Source organism: Marmota flaviventris, chromosome 1 (assembly GCF_047511675.1).
Source record: "Marmota flaviventris isolate mMarFla1 chromosome 1, mMarFla1.hap1, whole genome shotgun sequence".
NCBI lineage: Eukaryota > Metazoa > Chordata > Mammalia > Rodentia > Sciuridae > Marmota > Marmota flaviventris.
In genome coordinates, this window is record NC_092498.1 from 219722634 (window position 1) to 219745599 (window position 22966).

Here is a 22966-nt window from a genome sequence, read left to right on the forward strand (position 1 = left end):
AGAGCCCACCCGGGGTCAGGGAGCTTCCCCCACACACTGCTGTCCAAGCCACCCCAGGCCCAGAGGAGTGGGCTCCGTTCCGCCCTCCCACTCCCCCGCTGCGCCTGGTCTGGGGGCGCCTCAGCCGGGGGGCTGTCTGGTGTGGGCGAGGCCCTGGGTGGATCCCAGGACTGCACACAAAAACGTGAGTAAGTGGGACGCCGTGATCGTGGGTGCTAATGCGCCCCGGGCCTGGCTCCCTGGCTCCCGTGTGGACAGGTCTGTCCTGTCTGCAGTCCGTGGGGCATCCGAAGGGTCTGGTTCTAAGGCAACTGCCCCATTGCCACCCGGCTGCGGGAAGCCCCGAGGCCCCTGCCTCCACAGTGAGATCCCTGGCTGCCCAGCGCCCCCTGGTCTTGGCCGCTCGTCCCCACGCCTGCCAAGCCCCCTCTGTGCTCCTGCCTCAGGGCCCTTGCACAGCAGCTGCCCAGCTCCTGGTCCCCATTTCCCAGCCTCAGCTGATCTATTGGGAAAGGAGAGGAGTCACCTGGCGTCCTCCTCCCTGAGCCTGGTCCTGGCACACCCGGGGGGCGACCTGAGGATGAAGCTGAAGGGTACTGAGTGCTGGGCTCAGGCCCACTGCTGCTGCCCTGGGGCCAGGCTCTGGCCACCTTGTGTCACCTGAGCAGAGTGCCACTTCACAGGTGAGGAACCTGAGGCCCTGGGAGGGGCTGGCCGTGCAGAGCCCCTTAGAACCTCTCTGGGCCTCGCTCCGGGCGCATGAAGCCAGGAGCTGTTGTCAGCCGGCGTCCTGATGAAGGAGTCCTCGCAGCGCCCTGGCAGCACCCTCGCAGCGCCGCGGCGGGCGGCCCGTCCCTCAGGGGGTGCAGCCTCATGGTCAGCATGGCTCTGGCCCGGAGGAGGGGACCGTTGTGAGCATGGCTGCAGTCCCCGGTGGCTCTAGAGGTGACCCTAGAGGTGGTGTGACGTCCCCAGTGTCAGTGTCCCCACACATGATCCAGCCAGCGAGCCCTGGGCCCCAAGAGTTCCTGCGGTCCCCCTAGTGCAGAAGGGGCCAGAGCCCTGATGGCAGCTGGCTGGGCGAGGCACGCACTGGGACCCTGGACGGCCCGCTGAGGGCCACTCGCGCTGTGCCCTGGGGTCAGGCTGTTGGCGTCACAGACTGCCACACAGCAGGCTCCCAATGCTCACCATGGGTCCCAGGGTCGAGGGGGCTCCTTGCTCCTGCTGACACAGTGAATGGCCAGGACCAACTGGGGCACATCTGTCCCCTGCTGGAGACCCTAGACGGCTCCCCAGTCCCCTCCCCTTAGGGCCCCGGGACAGCAGGCTGGGTCTCACCCCTGGCCCTTGCCTGTTGCCCCGTTGGGTTTTCTCTCTGTGGTGCTGGGGGCTGGCCCCGGGGGCACTGCCCACTGAGCAACCCAGGGCTCTTGTTCTGAGACAGGACCGCGGTCCATGCCGGGTCCAGCTGCAGCACCCTGGCCCGTCCCCGTCCAAGTCCAGTTCAGCTCATGGGCTTCAGACCACCAGCGAGGAGCAGGCACAGAGGGTGTCTGGCTGGAGGGACAGGCCAGCGGGGATGGGACTCTGTTTCACCACCGTGTCACCAGGGCACCTGGCCAACCTGCTCATGCCGCCAAGACCGTCTCCCCACATTTCAAAAAGGCGGTGCGGGCAGAGGCTGGGCAAGGGCCGCGGCCGGCCCTCCTGGGGCCCGGGGACACGCCGCGGGCCAGCGTCCCAGCTGGAGCCCCGCTGCCCACCAGGCCTCACCCTGACCCACCGAGTGCCCACTGCAGGCCTCTGGCACTGACCAGGCCCTGGGAACCTCTGTTCCCTTACCGTGTGCTGGGGACAATGACCACGCCGGTGACAGTGTACGGAGGCAGGGCCCCTGGGACATGGTGGTGATCCCTATTGTGACGCTCACGGCTTCACGGACACGGCCCCCAAGAGAGCGGAGCTTGGGGGAGCTCTGGGGATCAGGGACTCCAGGGGACGGCGGGGCGCAGGCGCCTGGGAGCCCCCAACCCTGGCGTGGGCCCACCCCTCCTCCCGGCTCCGTGCAGACGCCAGCGAGCACCTGCTCGGGTGTTTGTAGGCGGCAGGACCCCGGGAGGACGGGGAGACCCGGAGAGGGTCGGAGCTTCTTCCTGGAGCTCAGACTCTCCTACCCCGAGCCTCAGGCTGGCGTCCCCAAAGCAGAGGCCAGGAGGCTCAGAGAGGGTGGGCGAGTGGGAGGTGCCACAAGAAAAGCCACCAATGAGTTGTCACTGAGCTGTTGGTCCCTGGGGCTGGGTCCCCTTGGGGACTTCTGAGGGATCCCCCGGGGAGAGCTGCGGAGCCTCGTTCCCCCTCGAGGGAGGGATGCACCCCACCCCCAGCACCGTCAGTTACAGGGGCACAGAGGTGGCACTGTGGACGGCCCTGGGGCTCGGGGGCCGAGGGTGGGCACGGGGGCCACTGCAGAGGGGCAGGGACTGCTGTCCTGGCTCCACACACACCGAGGAGCGGACGCGCAGCTGACCCAGGAGCCGGAGCTCTCAGGGGGCAGCCACACAGGTCCAGGCCCAGGGAGCGGACAGCCGGCCTGCGTCCAGCCCTGGGCCCCGCTCTCAGCCAACATCTTCATTACAGAACCGAGTTGTTTAAATAAATGAATTAATATTGACGAACCATCAGCGACCTAATAAATGATTAGTTAAGGCGCACATACATCAGGCCGCGGGGACGCCCCGAGCCCTTAATTACTGCTGCGGAGGGGCCAGCGGACCACGGCCCCTGCCCTGCACCCCTCGGTCCCGGACCCTTTCCTGGCCACTGGCCCCCTGGGCCTGGGGCTGCACAGGAGGCCTCGCCGGCCACCGGCTCTGCCGCTCAGGCCCCACCGGCCACCCTGCGGACCAGGCTCAGCCACGTCCCAGCCTCCTGCCCTCCCTCCTGTCCCCACGACCCTCCTCTGGAAGCGGCCGGAGGGTGGGGACCCCCACAACAGGCTGGGGGTCAGCTTGCCCAGCCACAGAAAGCCCTGGGTCACCCCAGCACCCTCCCCCACCAAGAAAGGACTCTTTAGAAAAATGACCCAACTTCTCCGTGTGGCCCTCAGGCACCGGGGGGCCCGGTCCTGGCACCCCAGTACCTCCTCCCTCGTTCCCGGGCCCCGCTTCCTGCCCGGGGCCCCAGGTGGCCACCAGGAACACCTCTCCTCTCGGCCACAGTTCCAGTGGCAGCTCCTCCAGGAAGCCCTCCCTGACCCCAGGCCCGCTAGGGTCTTCCTGTCCCCTCCCTGACCAGGAGCCTGGTGGCGGGAGCTGGTGAGGTCACCTCTGGTCCTGCCCCGGGGGCTCTCGGCCACTGCACTCTGAACAGACAGGAGGACAGCTGCCTCCCGCCCAGGGTCCTGCCTGGGCCAGCACCGGGCCTGCTGGTCCTTGGCGTCCCCGGCAATGGCTCGGGGGGCAGCTGAGCCCCGGATGCCTCACTCCCAGCACAGACGTCTCCTGCTCCGACCCTCCTCCTGGCCTGGAGGGCGGGGGGACCCTGGGGGACTGGGCCCTGGTGGGGCCAGCCCTGGCATCCGCACCCTGTCGGGGGGCAGCAAGAGGGACACCCAGGAACCTCTGGTCCCCGGGCTCCCAGCCAGACCTGAGGGCCTTGGAGGCCTGAGGTGAGCCCCGGGCTGCCTGGCGGGCTGCTCCACGCTCCCTGTCCCTGCTCCCAGGGTCCTCCGTGGGAAGCCCATGTCCAGGTGAGGAGGCTGGACACAGTCTCCCAGCTTCTGAGTCACGGTTGGGCCAGGGCCACCATGGGTGTCCCTTCCTAGCTGCCAGATGGCCTGGTCCCTTTGGGATTCCAGCTCCTTCCCGGACCCTCCAGCCCAAGGGTGACACCGTCAGGGACGGCAGCCGCCCACCAGCTGCAGGACCTCGGGGGCCTCCGGGAGGGGCTCTGTCAGCCTCCACATCTGTGGCTCTGAGGTGTGGCACCCCCACGAGGCTGTGACTGGGGCAGGGCACCTGGAGAGACCCTAGGGCCCCAGAGGTTGGGGAGGGGACCGGTCCTGGCTGCGCAGGGGACGGATGAGGCTGAGGCCAGGATGACTGGGCAGAGGACTCAGGAGAGATGGAGGGGCCGAGGGAGAGACGTGAGGGGCCGAGGGGCAGGGCCTCTGCTAGCCCAGGCAGGGCCTGAGCCCGGGGGACAGGCCCCTGGACCCAGGCTCCTGCGCTTGGGCCTCAGAGTCGGGTCAGCCCCAGGCTGTCTTTCCCATTTGTGTCCCCCCTCAGCACTCTCCATTTATTAGGCTCCTGCTGTGTGCAGGGCCTTTCCAGCCTACTGGGGCGGGCCTGGGCATAGACAAGCCACCCCCCAAGAAAGGACTGCTGTGTCTGGGAACCCCGTGGGGCGGCCCTTCCTTTCTTGCCCTCAGTGAAGGGGCTGAAGGTGGTGCTGGGTGGTTGTGGCCCAAGCCAGCCTGAACCCGTGGCCACTAGACCCTAGAGGCCAAGCCTCCACCTCACAGCTCCTCACCTGCTCGGGGCCTCAGGTCCCCTTCCTAGGAGGTGGCCCCGGGGTCTGACCTTTGGGTCTGGCTTAAGGTGCGCCTTTCCTGGGTGGGAAGCCCCGAGGAGCCCCTGTGGCTGCCTCCGCACCGTCATCAGGACGGCACCTGGGAACCAGTGGGGAGGTGCCTCCCCACCCCAAGGTCCCACAGCCCATCTCCCAGCGTGGCCTTGCCTCCCCCTGGGTGACCCCTGCCCGGCCCGGCCCTCCTGCTCCCATGCATGTGGGCCTCAGTTTCCCCATCTGTGAATGGGATGAAGTCCCCCCATCAAGCGCCCTGGTGAAGATCAGGGAATGTGTGGCCCAGCAGGGGCCCAGCGGGAGCAGCGCACAGTAGGCTCTTCACATAGGCGTGAGTAAAGGAGCCTTCTGGCTCTGCAGCACACCAGGCCTCAGTTTCCAAACCCACAAAATGGGCCCCCATTTGCCCAGGGAGCTCTGGGCCAGGGCTGCCCCAGCAGTGTGCCCCAGGGTAACCTGCCCTGAATTTACAAGAAACTGGTGCTTGTTTCCCCAGCTGCTGTTCCCAGCCGATAATCTAATCGTGTTTCCAAGGCTACGATCAATAACCCCGCAGCGGCGCCAAAAAGAGGTTCTTAAAGGGGCAGCAGCCTGCCCAGCTTCGCGCAGGCTCCTACAGGGCCCAGGATAGACTTCCAGCTGCTGGTCCTCCAGACTTTGCCTGGGCCATAAGCTGACCTCTCTGCGTCGTGGGTGCCCCTTACGGGAAATACCTAGTGTGCTTCCCCGTTGCCCAGATGGAGAAACTGAGGCTCTTCCCAGAAGGGAGCAGGACAGGTGTCAGAGGTGCTCGCCTTCCTGTGTTGCCCTGCTGGCCCAGTATGCCGGGTCTCCCTCACAGCCACCCACACTACCTGTTCCAGAATCTATACAAATGCATTTAGTGATCAATGTCCCTCGGACTGGCTCATTGACTGCTGGGGCCCTTGTGGCCCCAGCATAACCAGGATGTCCTTCATGGGTGTCCCCACAGGACATTGGAACAGGAGAGAGCCAGTAAGTTCTATGAGGCCCTTGTCTCCCGTGTGCTGGGTCATCTCCTGGCTGCTCAAGGGCATCAATGCAAAGACCAGACCCAGGGTGCGCCTGCCTGGCTAGAGCCATTAGGGTGGAATCTGCCAGAGGGGCAACAAAGAGCTACTGGTGGGGTGACACTGAAGGTGTCATCTAGAGTACGCTGGAGGACAATGGAGGACACACTGGAGTTTTCTAGAAGAAGACATGGAGGACAGCTGAGGGAACCACAGGAATCATCTAGATGGGAGAATGGAGGACAACGAGAGGACCCAAGGGTGTCATCTAAAAGCAGAAATATGCTGGGGAGGTGGCTCAAGCGGTAGCGCACTCGCCTGGCATGCGTGCAGCCCAGGTTCGATCCTCAGCACCACATACAAAGACGTTGTGTCCGCCAATAACTAAAAAATAAAATATTGAAAGCAGAAATACATGACTACTGCGGAACATACTGGAGTCATCTACAAGTGGGGATGTATGAGGCTGGGGGACACAAGGGAGTCATCTAGAAGTGGGGATGGAGGACAGCTGGGGACACACTGGAGTCATCTAGAAGTGGGGATGGAGGACAGCTGGGGACACACTGGAGTCATCTAGAAGTGGGGATGGAGGACAGCTGGGGACACACTGGAGTCATCTAGAAGTGGGGATGGAGGACACATGGGGACACACTGGAGTCATCTAGAAGTGGGGATGGAGGACACATGGGGACACACTGGAGTCATCTAGAAGTGGGGATGGAGGACACATGGGGACACACTGGAGTCATCTAGAAGTGGGGATGGAGGACAGCTGGGGGACACACTAGAGTCATCTAGAAGTGGGGATGGAGGACAGCTGGGGACACACTGGAGTCATCTAGAAGTGGGGATGGAGGACACATGGGGACCCACTGGAGTCATCTAGAAGTGGGGATGGAGGACAGCTGGGGACACACTGGAGTCATCTAGAAGTGGGGATGGAGGACAGCTGGGGACCCACAGGAGTCATCTAGAAGTGGGGATGGAGGACAGCTGGGGACCCACAGGAGTCATCTAGAAGTGGGGATGGAGGACAGCTGGGGGACACACTGGAGTCATCTAGAAGTGGGGATGGAGGACAGCTGGGGGACACAAGGGAGTCATCTAGAAGTGGGGATGGAGGACAGCTGGGGGACACACTGGAGTCATCTAGAAGTGGGGATGGAGGACAGCTGGGGGACACAAGGGAGTCATCTAGAATTGGGGATGGAGGACACATGGGGACACACTGGAGTCATCTAGAAGTGGGGATGGAGGACACATGGGGACACACTGGAGTCATCTAGAAGTGGGGATGGAGGACACATGGGGACCCACTGGAGTCATCTAGAAGTGGGGATGGAGGACAGCTGGGGACACACTGGAGTCATCTAGAAGTGGGGATGGAGGACAGCTGGGGGACACACAGGAGTCATCTAGAAGTGGGGATGGAGGACAGCTGGGGACCCACTGGAGTCATCTAGAAGTGGGGATGGAGGACAGCTGGGGACACACTGGAGTCATCTAGAAGTGGGGATGGAGGACAGCTGGGGACACACTGGAGTCATCTGGAAGTGGGGATGGAGGACACATGGGGACACACTGGAGTCATCTAGAAGTGGGGATGGAGGACACATGGGGACACACTGGAGTCATCTAGAAGTGGGGATGGAGGACAGCTGGGGACACACTGGAGTCATCTAGAAGTGGGGATGGAGGACACATGGGGACACACTGGGGTCATCTAGAAGTGGGGATGGAGGACAGCTGGGGACACACTGGAGTCATCTAGAAGTGGGGATGGAGGACACATGGGGACACACTGGGGTCATCTAGAAGTGGGGATGGAGGACACATGGGGACACACTGGAGTCATCTAGAAGTGGGGATGGAGGACACATGGGGACCCACTGGAGTCATCTAGAAGTGGGGATGAAGGACAGCTGGGGGACACACAGGAGTCATCTAGAAGTGGGGATGGAGGACAGCTGGGGACCCACTGGAGTCATCTAGAAGTGGGGATGGAGGACAGCTGGGGACACACTGGAGTCATCTAGAAGTGGGGATGGAGGACACATGGGGACACACAGGGGTCATCTAGAAGTGGGGATGGAGGACAGCTGGGGACACACAGGGGTCATCTAGAAGTGGGGATGGAGGACAGCTGGGGACACACTGGAGTCATCTAGAAGTGGGGATGGAGGACACATGGGGACACACTGGAGTCATCTAGAAGTGGGGATGGAGGACAGCTGGGGACACACTGGAGTCATCTAGAAGTAGGGATGGAGGACAGCTGGGGGACACAAGGGAGTCATCTAGAAGTGGGGATGGAGGACACATGGGGACACACTGGAGTCATCTAGAAGTGGGGATGGAGGACAGCTGGGGACACACTGGAGTCATCTAGAAGTGGGGATGGAGGACACATGGGGACACACTGGAGTCATCTAGAAGTGGGGATGGAGGACACATGGGGACACACTGGAGTCATCTAGAAGTGGGGATGGAGGACACATGGGGACCCACTGGAGTCATCTAGAAGTGGGGATGGAGGACACATGGGGACCCACTGGAGTCATCTAGAAGTGGGGATGGAGGACACATGGGGACCCACTGGAGTCATCTAGAAGTGGGGATGGAGGACACATGGGGACACACTGGAGTCATCTAGAAGTGGGGATGGAGGACACATGGGGACACACTGGAGTCATCTAGAAGTGGGGATGGAGGACACATGGGGACCCACTGGAGTCATCTAGAAGTGGGGATGGAGGACAGCTGGGGACACACTGGAGTCATCTAGAAGTGGGGATGGAGGACAGCTGGGGACCCACTGGAGTCATCTAGAAGTGGGGATGGAGGACACATGGGGACACACAGGAGTCATCTAGAAGTGGGGATGGAGGACAGCTGGGGACACACAGGAGTCATCTAGAAGTGGGGAAGGAGGACAGCTGGGGACACACAGGAGTCATCTAGAAGTGGGGATGGAGGACACATGGGGACCCACTGGAGTCATCTAGAAGTGGGGATGGAGGACACATGGGGACACACAGGAGTCATCTAGAAGTGGGGATGGAGGACAGCTGGGGGACACACTGGGGTCATCTAGAAGTGGGGATGGAGGACACATGGGGACCCACAGGGGTCATCTAGAAGTGGGGATGGAGGACACATGGGGACACACAGGAGTCATCTAGAAGTGGGGATGGAGGACAGCTGGGGACACACAGGAGTCATCTAGAAGTGGGGATGGAGGACACATGGGGACCCACTGGAGTCATCTAGAAGTGGGGATGGAGGACACATGGGGACACACAGGAGTCATCTAGAAGTGGGGATGGAGGACACATGGGGACACACAGGAGTCATCTAGAAGTGGGGATGGAGGACACATGGGGACACACTGGAGTCATCTAGAAGTGGGGATGGAGGACAGCTGGGGACACACTGGAGTCATCTAGAAGTGGGGATGGAGGACAGCTGGGGGACACACTGGAGTCATCTAGAAGTGGGGATGGAGGACAGCTGGGGACACACAGGGGTCATCTAGAAGTGGGGATGGAGGACAGCTGGGGACACACAGGAGTCATCTAGAAGTGGGGATGGAGGACACATGGGGACACACTGGAGTCATCTAAAAGTGGGGATGGAGGACACATGGGGACACACTGGAGTCATCTAGAAGTGGGGATGGAGGACAGCTGGGGACCCACTGGAGTCATCTAGAAGTGGGGATGGAGGACACATGGGGACACACAGGGGTCATCTAGAAGTGGGGAAGGAGGACAGCTGGGGACACACTGGAGTCATCTAGAAGTGGGGATGGAGGACACATGGGGACACACAGGAGTCATCTAGAAGTGGGGATGGAGGACACATGGGGACACACAGGAGTCATCTAGAAGTGGGGATGGAGGACAGCTGAGGACACACTGGAGTCATCTAGAAGTGGGGATGGAGGACAGCTGGGGACCCACTGGAGTCATCTAGAAGTGGGGATGGAGGACACATGGGGACACACAGGAGTCATCTAGAAGTGGGGATGGAGGACAGCTGGGGACACACAGGAGTCATCTAGAAGTGGGGAAGGAGGACAGCTGGGGACACACAGGAGTCATCTAGAAGTGGGGATGGAGGACACATGGGGACCCACTGGAGTCATCTAGAAGTGGGGATGGAGGACACATGGGGACACACAGGAGTCATCTAGAAGTGGGGATGGAGGACAGCTGGGGGACACACTGGGGTCATCTAGAAGTGGGGATGGAGGACACATGGGGACCCACAGGGGTCATCTAGAAGTGGGGATGGAGGACACATGGGGACACACAGGAGTCATCTAGAAGTGGGGATGGAGGACAGCTGGGGACACACAGGAGTCATCTAGAAGTGGGGATGGAGGACACATGGGGACCCACTGGAGTCATCTAGAAGTGGGGATGGAGGACACATGGGGACACACAGGAGTCATCTAGAAGTGGGGATGGAGGACACATGGGGACACACAGGAGTCATCTAGAAGTGGGGATGGAGGACACATGGGGACACACTGGAGTCATCTAGAAGTGGGGATGGAGGACAGCTGGGGACACACTGGAGTCATCTAGAAGTGGGGATGGAGGACAGCTGGGGGACACACTGGAGTCATCTAGAAGTGGGGATGGAGGACAGCTGGGGACACACAGGGGTCATCTAGAAGTGGGGATGGAGGACAGCTGGGGACACACAGGAGTCATCTAGAAGTGGGGATGGAGGACACATGGGGACACACTGGAGTCATCTAAAAGTGGGGATGGAGGACACATGGGGACACACTGGAGTCATCTAGAAGTGGGGATGGAGGACAGCTGGGGACCCACTGGAGTCATCTAGAAGTGGGGATGGAGGACACATGGGGACACACAGGGGTCATCTAGAAGTGGGGAAGGAGGACAGCTGGGGACACACTGGAGTCATCTAGAAGTGGGGATGGAGGACACATGGGGACACACAGGAGTCATCTAGAAGTGGGGATGGAGGACACATGGGGACACACAGGAGTCATCTAGAAGTGGGGATGGAGGACAGCTGAGGACACACTGGAGTCATCTAGAAGTGGGGATGGAGGACACATGGGGACACACTGGAGTCATCTAGAAGTGGGGATGGAGGACACATGGGGACACACTGGAGTCATCTAGAAGTGGGGATGGAGGACAGCTGGGGACACACAGGAGTCATCTAGAAGTGGGGATGGAGGACACATGGGGACACACAGGGGTCATCTAGAAGTGGGGATGGAGGACACATGGGGACACACTGGAGTCATCTAGAAGTGGGGATGGAGGACAGCTGGGGACACACTGGAGTCATCTAGAAGTGGGGATGGAGGACAGCTGGGGACCCACTGGAGTCATCTAGAAGTGGGGATGGAGGACACATGGGGACCCACAGGAGTCATCTAGAAGTGGGGATGGAGGACAGCTGGGGACACACTGGAGTCATCTAGAAGTGGGGATGGAGGACAGCTGGGGACACACTGGAGTCATCTAGAAGTGGGGATGGAGGACACATGGGGACCCACAGGAGTCATCTAGAAGTGGGGATGGAGGACAGCTGGGGACACACTGGAGTCATCTAGAAGTGGGGATGGAGGACAGCTGGGGACCCACAGGAGTCATCTAGAAGTGGGGATGGAGGACACATGGGGACACACTGGAGTCATCTAGAAGTGGGGATGGAGGACAGCTGGGGACCCACAGGAGTCATCTAGAAGTGGGGATGGAGGACAGCTGGGGACACACTGGAGTCATCTAGAAGTGGGGATGGAGGACACATGGGGACACACTGGAGTCATCTAGAAGTGGGGATGGAGGACACATGGGGACCCACAGGAGTCATCTAGAAGTGGGGATGGAGGACACATGGGGACACACTGGAGTCATCTAGAAGTGGGGATGGAGGACAGCTGGGGACACACTGGAGTCATCTAGAAGTGGGGATGGAGGACAGCTGGGGGACACACTGGAGTCATCTAGAAGTGGGGATGGAGGACAGCTGGGGACCCACAGGAGTCATCTAGAAGTGGGGATGGAGGACAGCTTGGGGACACACTGGAGTCATCTAGAAGTGGGGATGGAGGACAGCTGGGGACCCACAGGAGTCATCTAGAAGTGGGGATGGAGGACACATGGGGACACACTGGAGTCATCTAGAAGTGGGGATGGAGGACACATGGGGACACACTGGAGTCATCTAGAAGTGGGGATGGAGGACACATGGGGACACACTGGAGTCATCTAGAAGTGGGGATGGAGGACAGCTGGGGACACACTGGAGTCATCTAGAAGTGGGGATGGAGGACACATGGGGACACACTGGAGTCATCTAGAAGTGGGGATGGAGGACAGCTGGGGACACACTGGAGTCATCTAGAAGTGGGGATGGAGGACAGCTGGGGACACACAGGAGTCATCTAGAAGTGGGGATGGAGGACACATGGGGACACACAGGAGTCATCTAGAAGTGGGGATGGAGGACAGCTGGGGGACACACAGGAGTCATCTAGATGCGGGTAGAGGGTTGCCTGTGATTGACTGGAGACCTCCCAGGTGACTTCCAGTGCCAATCCTGTCCCTTTGAGACAAGGCAGTTACCTGCTGCCCTCCTTCCCCCTGTCAGTTGGGATGAGAGAAGAGTCCTGCTGTGACTTGGTCCACTCTCCAGGCATGTTAAGTGGCCCTACCTGGGCTTGAAGTGCCAAGGTTAACGGGGCTGTTACAGTAGAGTAACTGAAGCCCAGTGAATGGTCACTCTGTCGTGCAAGTCCCTTCCACCACCCTTGGCTGGCCTCGTAGGCTTCTAGACCACCCAGGGACGTGCTCACCCTCTGGTGAAGAGCCCTGTCCTCTGCAGTTCCTACCCAGAAACCGAAGCCTGACCCCACTTCCTCATCACCTTCAGGGTCCAGGGTCAGGGCTGCAGGGGTGAGAGGAGATCGATGCTGAGGTTGACCCCATGGCCACTGTTGCCAAGGAGATGGTCCACGGGGGGGGTGGGGGGCTGGGGAGGGCCAGGGCCAGGGAAGGCAGGGAGAGAGGGAGGGAGGGGGGCTGCCAGCAGGTGCTCTGCTGACTGCCCAGGGAGTGGGCCTGGGAACAGACCTGCCCCCAACCTGGACGTCCTACAGGGAACATCCGCTGGAGGGCGTCTCTGCAGACTCCGCAGTCCAGAGGCAGCAGCCACTGGCAGCTAGAAGCCGCTTAGAAGGGCTGGGACAGAGGCTGGGCTACGGAGCCGTCCCTCTGCCTGCTCTCCATAGTAGCTTCTGGCCCTTGCACCCCCAGAAGAGCAGGGAGGGTGTCCTCAAAGAGGGGCCGGCCGATCGTGCAGGTCCTGCAGGATGGGCAGGATTCACAGGTGGAGACGGTGTGGAGGAGGGAGGCAGCCGCCATCTGGCTCTGAGATGGGGAGGAGTGAGGTGGGTGTCAGAAACGCCCCCATTGACAGGCTCTGCCACAGTAGACTGGCTATCTGTGGCTGGGTTGTCCAGGACACAAACATGCACCAATGCCCAGGTCACACATGAAAACGTGTACATGCGAATGTGCTAATGCGTGTGCACACTCGGGAACACTGCACACTCCTTACCAAGTGCAGACGTGCGAAAGTGTGTGGATATGTGCAAATATGGCTGATCTGCATGAACACACCTGGGCACAAAACAAAGGAACAGCACAGCACAAGTGGGTGCACACACGAGCACGCTGGCACGTGCACGTAAGCACAGACACACACGTGCTGGAATACTCAGGAGCACGGTGGACCAAGCTGGTGGACAGCACGTGTGGCGTGCTGAATGGGCGTTAGCATAATGTGCAGACAGCCACAGCACACACGAGCACGTGTGCGGGCACAGGTGCAGGAGTGTCCACGTGCAGAGCCAGGCGCTCTTGTGAGCTGTCCGACAGGCGCCTGCACACCTCAGGCCCGCCACCCGACCCTCAGGTTTCTGGACGCCGCGCGCCCCCTGGTGGACAGTGGCCCTGCTGCAGAGCATCCCTGCAAGCGCCAGGTCCCGGGCCCCTTGCCACCTAGGGTCAATGTGGGTTAGAGTGGACAGCCCGAGTCAAGACGAGGGTCCGAGGGGTCACGGAAGGACAGCCCAGATGGGACCCCGGTTTTCTTTCTCACACTCCAGCTCTCCCCAGCCCGCCTCCCACCGGCGCTGCCAATTTGTATCTCGCTGCCGGGGGCGAGGTCCTGAGTCCACCTTCTCCTGTGCAGGGCGGGACCCCCACGCCCCAGGAAGGCCGTTGCACTCACCTCCAGGCGCTGGCAGGTGGCAGCATGTGCTCCAGTGCACCCCTGCGGCCTGAGCCCCAGTATCAGGGAGCCCCCAGCCTGCCCCGTCCCTCCCCTGGCGCATTAGGAGAGGGCCCTGTGTGACCCTAAGCACCCGACCTGGGTGCCTGCGCCTCATTTTCCACGGCATCAGGAGGGGAACACTGACCCCGACCAAGCAGGATGGGAGCAGATAGTGGATAACACGCGGCCCTGCAGGTCTGGGGCGGCCCTCGGGGGCCTGGAGCGCCCAGGAGCACGGCCAGGCCTGCATGCTGCGCTGAGGCCCAGGGCGGCCCTTGTAGGCAGGCCCGGAAAGACCCCTTGAAGCCCAGCTGGTCTGAGGGCCCAGGTCTCGTCTCCGAGGCAGCAGGTGAGCAGGATGGCTGAGGACCCGTAGGGGACAGAATCCAAAGTCTTAACCCAGAAAGATGTCGGATTCCCAACTTCACAGACACGCAACTCCCAGGACACGGCCCAGAATCCCACTGCCCTGGTGACGCCAAGGTGCGGCTCCAAGCTCAAGGGTGGCAGAGACACCACACGGCCTCCTGTGGGCCGGGAGGCAGGCACCTCATGACCCCTGGGTCACTGTGACTGCCGAGGTAGGGTGGCTCCAGGGGCAGAGGCCCTGTACCCCAAGGCTGGTCCCCAGGCCAGGTGAGGAAGGTGCCCCCACTGCTCACCCTCCCCCACCCTCTGTAGCTTCTGCGCCTTTCAAATAAGGCAGCAAAATTAGCAGCTCTCCTGTCATTAATATGCAAAAATGCAAATCAGAAGGTGATTAAGCTGCAGCCTCCAGGATGTTTCTAGGAAGGATTCCATTGTCAGAGAGGTTTGGGGGTTGAAGGGGGAGGATGGAGGCCCAGTGCCCTCCCCAGGTCCCACACAGCCACTGTCACCCACCTTCTCCAGGCCTGGGCAATGGGGCCTCAAGGGGGACATGGGCAAAGGCAACCTCCCTGAGACCTGCAGGTGGGGACCAAGAACGTGCCGAGGTGACCCCAGCCCCAGGGCCTTTGCACTGGCTATGCCTCCAACCAGGATCATTCCTGGCCTCCCTGCCCCTCTCTGGCCACTTGGTCCTGGTCTGTGACAGCTTCACGATTGCTCCTGCTGCAAAGGCCAGGAGCCCCGGGAAGTAAAGACTTCTTACCCTGGAGCTCCACACCATGTTCTGGCCCAGCCGTCCAGAGGCCGTACCCCCAAACCTTGTGCAGATGGGAAGCAGGCTCACAAGGGGGCTCCTGATAGCACCTCCCATCTGCCTCCCTGGGGGGCAGAGGCACAGTGGGGTCCTAAGCTCCCTCACTGTAGGACAGGGAGAGGGAGGGAGATGGAGAGAAGAAGAGAGGCTGAGAGCCGGAAAGAGACCCTGGGGGAGGGGAGAGGCGGAGCCAGGCCCCTCCCAGCAGAGGCTCCCATCTGGCCCCCAGCCAGCGGCCAGCTGTCACCCCCTTCCCTCCCAGGCATGGCGGCGTGGGGGTGGGGAGCCCCAGCTGCCACTGCCACACAGGCTGGCCCTTTGGTGGCCCACCAGCTGCCTGGGGAACCCGCGGAGCTCTGGGTCCAGGAAATACCTTTGCTGGGCTCCTGGGGCCCCTCTGTGTGACCTCAGCCTCCTCCTCTGAGCCTCCGGTTCCTCGCCTATGAAGTGGGGACCCTCACCCCTGCCTCTTCACCCCAGGCTGGACATGAACCCACGGCAGCCAGACCGGGCAGTGAGGTAGCCCTGGATGTGGCTGGTGCAGGCGGGCAACAAGCCAGTGGGCGAGGGCCGTGCAGGCCCAAGCCCTGAGGGGGGTGGGCAGCAAGGCTAGGAGGGGCCACGGGAGAGCAGGTCAAGAGGACAGCCTTCCTAGCAGGGCCTGGCCAGTGGCCCTACCTGCCTCCCCCTGGATTCCTCCCTCTTCCCACCAGGCCTGTCCTGACCCCCTCTGGCCTGGGGTGTCTGCTTCTAGCTCTACCTCCCTGGGTGGGCGTCACTGCCCTGGCCAGGCCACCCACAGGGACAGCACAGACCTACCTGCTTCACTGCCTAGATGTGGCTGGCCTGTTTCCCACCCGCCACATTGACCCAGGGCCCTGCCCATGCCAGGCAGGCAACCCACCACTGAGCCGCACCCCAGCCCTTTTTACTTTATTTTGAGATGGGGTCCTGCCACGTCGCCCAGGCTGGCCTGGAACTTGCCACCCTCCTGCCTCCACCTTTTCCGGCAGCTGGGAGGACAGGCCGCTTGCTTTTCTCTGTGTAGTTTTGCAGATGGAGGTGTGGGCAGCCTGGAACCCAGTGCCCTGTCTGCTGTGGGACTGACTGGGGCTGGGAAGGGGCCACACCCACCAGAAGCCGGAGGGTCAGAGGGCAGGTCTGAGACACCAGGAGCAGGCACTCTTCACCAGCCTTCACGTGAGCAGGAAGACAGGGGCCCAGAGGCCCAGGGTCTCCCTGGGGCCCTGTGCCCAGTTCCTTCAGGCACCACTTGGGGCCGGCCAGCCCTGCCTTTTGGGAAGGGGCCACCCCTCCTTGCTCCCCCAGCACCTGCCAGGCGCCCGGGGACCCAGCTGCAGGGGACCACGCCTCAGTGGCCTGGGCCACCCTCCTCCCTGGGCCACCCTCCTCCCGGGGTCACCCTCCTCCCGGGTCACCCTCCTCCAGGGCCACCCTCCTCCCTGGGCCACCCTCCTCCCGGGTCACCCTCCTCCAGGGCCACCCTCCTCCAGGCCAAGGCACTTGTGCTGTGCTGGCTTCCTCCTGCGCACATAAGAAAGTTAAAAACGTCGTTGAGAAATGGAAATGCTGTGCCCTGGTCTGACCACCGTGCACCATGTGCTGGTGTCAAATTGCCACACTGTACCCTGCAAACCTGCTTGCTCACTATGTAGTGATCAAAAAACACGGCTAACAAGAAAGAGAGGGAAGGAAAGGAGTGGCAGCCGCACACAGTGGCCATGCCCGTCGGCTCCAGGCCGGCCTCAGCAACCTGGAAACCCTGTCTCAAAACATCAAAGGGCCCGGCAAGGGCTGGGCGGGCTCAGGTGCAGCACTGGCCCCTCCCCTGTGAGGCCCCAGGTTCCATCCTCAGCACCGCACAGAAGTAAATGAAATAGAAAAAATATTTTAAAAAAGGGGCTGGGATGTGGCTCCGTGGTTAAGTACCCCTGGGTTCAGTCCCCAGTGCCACCAAAAGAAAAGAAAAAAAGAAAAAGAGCCCACCACCCTAAATGCTGGTTTAGGAGAAGGCCCAGGCTGACGGAGGTCTCCCGCTTCTTAAATAAAAATATGAAGGAAGAACTGAAAGTCGTCCCCGTGGCCACCGCGCCCTGGGCACTTCCTCCTGCACTGTTTCGATATCTGCTTTTTTCCTTTACAGAATCTTTCCCCTGAATGGCGTCGTGGGTCCCACTGCGTCACTCCCAGGTGTCCTGCAGCGCCGGCCTCTCCAGGCCCACTGTGCTCCGGCTGGGAGGTGCTCTGCAGGGTCCTCTCTCAGGGCCTTACGCCCCGCCCTTTCTGCCCTGTCTCTGTGTTTTCTTGCAGGGCTGGGATCGAGCTCGGCCTTGTCCAGCTAAGGAGCTCTCCACCCTGAGCTGCACCCAACCCTTTTCGTTTTATGCTGAGACAGGGTCTTGCCAAGTGGCAGGCTGCCCTGGAACTTTCCGACAGATGTGGCCACTGCACGGGCAAGATGTCGTCTTTTTATCGCGATTAGCACTCCCCGTGATCCGCCACGCCAGCTCGGCCAGGCTTTGATAATCTTGACAACTGAAGACAAGAAGTGCCTTCCCATTGCTCATCCTTTGTATTCCTTTCACCAGGAGTGACTTTACATTTTTTGTCTCTGTTTATCCCGTGGCCATTTCTATTATTTTTTGCAACACTGGAGATTCAGCCCAGAGGTGCTCTGCCACTGAGCTATTCCCAACCCTTCTTCTTCTTTTTTGGGTGCTGGGTTTGAACCCAGGGCCTTGCACATGTGAGGCAAGCACTCTACCAACTGAGTCCTTCTTTACTTTTTATTTTGAGACAGGGTCTCCCTAAGTTGCCCAGGCTGAACTGGAACTTGTGATCCTCTTGCCTCAGCCTCCCAGGTAGCTGCAGTGACAGGTATGTGACACCACACTCAGCTTCTATTACTTCTGGATGAATTAATTGTTCATTCCTTTGCCCAGTGCTCTGGGATTTTTTTTTCTTATTGATTTGCAGGAACTCTTTGTATACCAAGGACACAAATTCTCCATCTGTTACAATGTTGCACATGTTTCTCCCCAGCTAGCACATCTCTGCCTAGCTTCATCTGCAAGCTGGTTATGATCTGTAGTGTTTAATGTTCATGTATAGTAAAAGGTTTTTCTTTCATTGTTCTGAGCTTTGTGCCTTTTCCAGCCCCCTAAAAGGACCAGGAAGTGGTTGTGCTCCCCACACCTTTGTGGAGATTCTTTTGATCCCAGGAGTCTGGGGAGCTCAGCTGAATCCAGGTATTCTCCACCCACCAGACCTCCCCGCCCACCTGACAGGCCTGGTGGGGCCCCTCTGGGACACTAGGGGAGCTGTTGCTCCACACCACCCTTCCTTTGAACACTCCCAACCACATAAGGACAGGTAGGGGTCAGGCCTGAGCTCAGAGGCCTGGGATCCTCAGCTGGCCAGCACCCCCAAAGGAGGAAGCAAGCCCACCTCCTCCCTATGCCCCCTCAACACCTGCTTTTGTAACTCATTTCTTTTTCTCCCCACCCTGCAGGGGTAGCCCCGCCAGGAGGATTCACGTGTGACCCCTGCAGCCTCTGGGGACCCCGGTTTCCTCCTCTGTGAAGCAGGCCCAGCGTGGCCCCTGCTTAGTGGGCTGTGAGAGGGTCGAGGGCATCGTGGGGCATAAAGACGGCACGGTGGAGCAGCAGCTCACAGGCGCCCCTCCTGTCCGTCATCATCCGCCCCCACCCGGTCCTGCTGGGGTGGTCCCAAGCGCAGAGCCTGCCCGGCTTATCACTGGGATGTTGGCTTTGGCCGTGGGGCCTCATACCCGTGCTCGGTTTCTCCCCCATGGGGCTTGGGGACAGGGTCCTGACTCCAGCAGCCCCCACCCAGGTTGGCACAGCTCACACATGGAGGGGCCAGGACCAGGGCAGACCCTGGGATGGCCGCACTCACACTCCAAGCCCTAGGAGTGAGCCCGGAGCCCTGCGCCCCCTCAGGCCCTGCGAGTCCGAGTACCTCTCAGTGCAAGAACCAGGCAGGGAGTCTCTTCTCCTGGGGCCCCGGATCTGCTGCCAGTGACCCACAACCCCACAAGGCAAAGTTGAGAGGTGGTGAAGTGGGTGGGGAGCCTGGCCTGCCCTGGGGACCAGGAAGGGACAGCCAGGCGCAGGCAGCGGAGGCGGTCAGAGGAGGCCAAGGCTGGCGTCCGGTGGAACAGGACCACCCGGCATGCCTCAGGAGGGCCCAGCAATGGCCGGCAATCCCTCCTCGCCTCCCAGTGGTCCCGCTCAGCCGCGCCTCGCCACCCTGCCTTCCAGCTCGGGGTCACAGCACCTTGGCCAGCTCCTGGGCCCTGGCAGCCCCCTGCAGACCCAGGCTCCAGCCAGAGCCCCTGCCTCCCTGCCTTGATCCTGCCCACACCCTCAGGTCTGCGGAACCCGAGTCCTGCTCTGTCTGGGGGAGGCTGTAGCCTGTGAAGTCGGCTTCTTCCTGCCATCTCACCACCTCCACCTGGATCCCCAACCCTCCTCCTGCCCCATGAGACCTGTTCCCTACTTGGTTCCCCAATAAAACCCACACACTCAGCACGGTGCAGGCCCTAAGGATATTCGGCGTGGCCCTTCCCTCTAAGGAGCTGGCTGGGCGGGCACCTGGCCCATCCTCAGGCAAGGGGCCTCTTGAGGCAGCCTCTCAGCAGTGGAATGCTGTCTCTGTTCCCCAGGCAGAGCTCCAGAGCTCCCCTGGGAAGAAGGGGCGCCCCCATCAGGCCCAGAGTGGGCAGGGGCAACCCCACCCAGAGGTCAGCAGGGGCCACCTGGGTTAGGCACGTGGGAGTGACCTGTTGGCCTCCCTGTTCCTGCCCCCCCCCAGGGATAGCTGGGCCAGACACTGCCCAGTGGGGGCTGATGTGGAGGCACCCCATGTTTGCACAGGCTGTCCGGAATGTGGTGCGACAGGCCCCAGGGCACCTGGCCAGGAGACGGTAGGGCACTGTAGCAGGTGGTGATGGCCGGTGGCAGGGTGTGGGGGCATCTGGGGAGAGCAGGCTGGGCTACATGCAGGACCACCCTGGGCCTGGATGGGGCTTCTGTCCATGTTGGGGGCTCAGCTGGGTTGGGGTGTGGCTGGCGTTCTGGGCCAAGTCCAAGGTGGGCAAGAGCTGGGGCTCAGCTTGGGGCCAGGGCTCTGTGGGATGGGGAGCCTCCACTCACTTGTTCTTGCCCCTCCTGGCTGCACCAGGCACCATCCACGGGGCTGGACACTCCCCTGGTAGGCGGACCTCTTGTCCCTGTGAGTTCCCGGCCTTGCCCGGGGCGGCCCCTCACCCACTGGCACAGGGTCGCTGCTCCTCAGCCTCCCGAGGCTCCTCTGGGCCTCAGGCCGTGCCCACAGCCCCACTTTCTCTCCCTTTCCCTCACCCACGGGGCAGCACGAAGCAGGCCACCACCCTCCTCTGCTCAGCCCCTTGGGGCCCCGAGGCCTTCCTGCAGGGAACCAGGTCCTGACCCTGTCTCCGACCTTGGTCCTCCCTCGATTTCTCTGCTGTCCAGCCCCCTAGACCTCATCCCTTAAACATGGCCTGCCTGGCCCCACCCTGGGGCCACCGCCTCTCCCTCTGCCTCCTCCGCGGGGGAGGCTCCCTTTGCTCCTTATCTGTGGCCACAGCCCAAGAGTCTCTGCCCTAGGGGACCCCAGTGGGGTCAGACCACAGCAGGGGCTTCAAGGCCAGCTCTCCTGTCACCTTCAGCCACCCTGCCCTGCCCTCCTGGCCCTCCGCACCCAGGACAAGTCTGCGTGGAGGTCAGGGGTCAGATTCTCATGGTGCCCTCCCCTCCTTGCAGTGCGGTGGCGGGGAGTGATCAGGAACAACTGCTGAAGTTGTGACCAGGCCTGGGGACACCGAGTGGCCCAGCCTTCAGCTTCCCTCTGAGGTTTTTTTGTTTGTTTGTTTGTTTGTTTGTTTTAAGGGGATGTTGGGAACAAGCTGGGGCCTCACACCACTGAGCTACACCTGTCCATCCTATGCCCAACGTGACCACGTCTCCTCCCTCCGCGGGCTCTCCACCCTGTGTCCCAGGAGGCTCCCCGCCCAGGCCCCACCAACAGGCTGGAGAAGCTGCTTCCGTAAGCCCAGGAGGAGAAATGTCTCAGCCCGGTGAGCGAAGCCCAGGCGCTGCGGGGCAGTGGGCTGAACTTGGATGTCCTGGGATCAGCCCCTGGACAGGACTCTGAGTGGAGCAAGAAGCCCCCACCTTGCGGGGGCCCCCACCCCTGTGGCTTCAGCTCCTGAGTCGGGTTGCTGTGAGTCTGCTGCCGGCCCTGGCCCTCCTCCTACGGGATGCTGAACAGGGGGTGAGGCAGGTGGAGAGCTCCGAGGGACCTGCTCTGGAGATAAGGGAAAACCCAAGGCATAAATCTGACTCTACCCGCGGCAAGCGCCGGTGCCTGTACACCTACTGTCTGCCTTCCAGAAGCTTCCACCGCCTGCAGCTGTTGTCTCTGTGCTCCCCTGGTGGGAATTCATCCCTGACTTCATCTTTCCACCAGAAAGGGTCGGGTACAGGCCTCAGGCCCTGCGCACAGTAGGTGTGGCTGGAATAAAGGGCCAGTGGCAGGTGCAGAGGCTCTGGTGACGGTGCCCACAGAACAAAGGCTGCAGTCAGGGGGTGGGGCACCAGGGCTGTGGGCTGCCCTCGAGGGGCCCTGGCACCAGGCACTGGCGGCCTGTCCAGGTGCCAGGCCCTGCAGGATGCACCCAGGCCTTGGGCTAGGCAGAGGTGGCAACCAAGGGGGGCCCCCCATGGGCTGTTCCGCCCTGTGACTCAGCCCCAAGATGGCCTCCCAGGAAAGACATGGTGGCTGTGGGTTCTGGGAGAGCCTCCTAGCAGGTGTGAGCCCCAGGCTGCTGGGGCCCCTCAGGGAGCTCTCTGGGTCTCCTCATCTGTTTAGTGAAATGGATCACTTGGGCATGGGGGCCTGATAGCCAACCCCGGAAAAGCTCACGTGTGGGACTAATGGTCTCCGACAGCTCTCCTCGCCCTGGAGGACAGCACTGGGGTCACTGGTGTCCAATGCCCAGCACCAACCCTGGTGTGCTGTCTGTCTGCACTCAGGGATGGGATGGTTTTGGACTGGATGTTTCTCCCTGTCCCTGGGTGAAACTGAAGAGGCTCTAGGGACACTGGCCCCAACTCTAGGGTCCATTCCCCAGCACGACTGGGGTGGTGGGCTGACCCCCACTGAGAGGCTGGGGGTTCCCAGAGGCCTCAGTTCCAGCTTTCAAGAAAGCCCCAAGCTGGGGCTAGAGAGTGCCAAAACTGGCCAGAGGCCACTGTAAGGGCTGAGGCACCCTCCCTCCAGAGCCAGGCGCTCCAGGGCTTCGAGCATGAGGCGTGAGCTGTGAGCACGTGTGTGTGTGTGTGTGTGTGTGTGTGTGTATTTGCACCCTTCCTTCCACTTTCCTGACGGGGAAACTGAGTAGAAAAGCAGAAAATATCAAGAACGTGCCCAAGGTCTCAGTGCGGAGGGGTGTAGGCTGCTCCCTGAGACCCACACCCATCTCTGCAGAGCAGGAGATGAGTGGCTCTGGCCTGGAAGGGGTCGGACGGAGGGTGAGTCTAGCTGCCATGTAGCTTTATTAGGCACCCCTGTGCCTCAGCCTCCCCGACACCCACTTTTCTTCCTCCCCTTCAGTTCCACTCCCTGTGGCACTCAACTGTGAACTGGGGGCTACAGACCGTGTGGGAAGAGGGTTCAGGGTGCCAAGTGAAGGGAGCTGATTTCTCTCTGGGACCCCGCAAGCCTTAGAAGACTGTGTTTTTGATTATTACTTTATTGTTCTGAT

General features: G+C 61.2%; 1 long non-coding RNA gene across 1 annotated transcript; it reads left to right on the top strand.

Moving 5' to 3' along the window:
* The first annotated feature begins 17326 nt into the window (after positions 1-17326).
* On the top strand, positions 17327-19706 carry LOC139705266 (uncharacterized). Its single transcript, XR_011707174.1, has 2 exons — positions 17327-17825; positions 17957-19706. It is a non-coding gene; the product is annotated as an uncharacterized lncRNA (long non-coding RNA).
* The last annotated feature ends 3260 nt before the right edge of the window (positions 19707-22966 follow it).